The sequence below is a fragment of the Ruditapes philippinarum genome, unplaced genomic scaffold (genome assembly GCF_026571515.1).
Source record: "Ruditapes philippinarum isolate M1 unplaced genomic scaffold, ASM2657151v2 ctg8795_1_1_1_1, whole genome shotgun sequence".
NCBI lineage: Eukaryota > Metazoa > Mollusca > Bivalvia > Venerida > Veneridae > Ruditapes > Ruditapes philippinarum.
Genome location: NW_026859000.1, coordinates 34,794 through 36,522, shown reverse-complemented (window position 1 = coordinate 36,522; position 1,729 = coordinate 34,794). Strand labels below are relative to the sequence as shown.

Below are 1,729 nucleotides of genomic sequence, written 5' to 3'. Positions count from 1 at the left end.
ACGGCAGCGCTGCACCAGGAGTGGGGAAGAATCCCTCGTTATCTTCTACGCAATTTGTGCGGTTCCATGACACGCTGCGTTGCTGCTGTTGTCGCAAGTAGGGGTGGACACATACGCTACTGATTTTCGAAATGAAAATTCTCCAACAGGTCTATTTAAAATCGCGTTTTTTTTTTTAAAACTGTAAAAATTTGATAATTTCTGTAAGATCATTTTTTAATTAAAAATATTCAGATTTGCAGGTGAAAATAAGTTTTTGTAAATCACGAATACTGAAAAACTGGACATCAATTTGGAATGGGGCGTTTCTTTTGCCCGTCAGTATATTTCGTGAAAAACGTGGCTAAAAGCAAGATATTGGCATAGTTGAATTCATATTTGAACTCTACTCGTATGATTTCATTTTGTTAATTTGAAAAAGGGGTTCAAGTAGATAGATATAATATATTAAACAAATATTTCCACAATATTTCTTTTCAAAAATTATTATCAGTACATGTTGTAAGTTAATTTTAACATTTCAATGAAGTTGATTAAACAGTAAGTATTGTCATCACTAATTATTGAGTTCTCGAATGGCCTAGCCAACAATTTTAGACTTTCTTTTGCCGCATTTTGCACAGGTCCCCTGAATACTGGTTTTTCCGTTCGCTAGCTTTATCAGAGTCTCGTTCGTTGTATCCGTCTTTTTTCCACATGGAAAGCATATAATCTTCATTTTTCTAGAACAGTAAAAATAGTTTGTCAATTCAACTGAACACAATCTTAGTCAAAATATATCTTTTTCACAACTTGCTTAGGTAGATCTTTCATGTAAAGTACCGGTATATCTAAGCCTATAATTCATTTACACTTGTTCTTGAAAGCATAGATCTTATATAACTAACGAAAAAAAAAACAACAACAAAGAAACGATAAACGAATTTAAGAGCTAAACAAATTTAAGAGCGCATTCAGATCGACATAACCACGAAATTGCATGCTCATAAAATTGAGTGAATTCTCGATATATTCATTGTAATGAAATAAAGTGAACGAAAATTTAGGATTACCTCTTGGTTAGACAAAGCACTAGCCTAGTTTTGTTACTCTTATAGTATTTTAAAGTCCTTTCGTTGTGTATGTATTTATTATATATTGCTACCAACACATGTATATCTATATAAACGATCTATATCAAATTAATTGCGTAGTTTCATTTCATTGAACTGATAAAACATGATATCAAGTATATAAGTAGATGTACCACGTGACTTATAAGTTAATTTCGTGTTTTTATTTTCAGAAAATATGAAAATCCATGTCTGAAACAATATGTATTTAAAAGTGTTTCTCTACCCAACCAATTTTACAAACTTGTTTGACCTTCAATATTCCCCATTAAGGAGCTTTTTTCAAAGATTCCCTATTTTTTTATTTCATTATTTCTTTACTTAGTTGTTTTCTTTTTAATTGTAAAGTGTATAGTGATACAATGGGGACGCTTTGACTTAGTAAATTAAGCAGCAAATTAATCTGAGTGTGATGGAGGGAGGCCTTGACTGCGCAGTTTACTCCTGATTCGTAGCCAAGAAAACTCTGATAACTATAGCAAAGTATTGAGTCACAATACGACCTACATTTCACGTAATATACATTCATATGTTTACCGTTTCATGTATTTAAAGATATCAACACAATCGGAACTTAAACTCAAATTTGATTGGTTATTCACAATCTTATCATCTAT

The 1,729-nt window shown here is 31.6% G+C and overlaps 1 long non-coding RNA gene across 1 annotated transcript; it reads right to left on the bottom strand.

Moving 5' to 3' along the window:
- Nucleotides 1-392: 392 nt before the first annotated feature.
- On the bottom strand, nt 393-1,729 carry LOC132754885 (uncharacterized). The gene is made up of 2 exons (XR_009629139.1): nt 1,053-1,729; nt 393-722 (listed from the first exon to the last, which is right to left on the bottom strand). It is a non-coding gene; the product is annotated as an uncharacterized LOC132754885 (long non-coding RNA).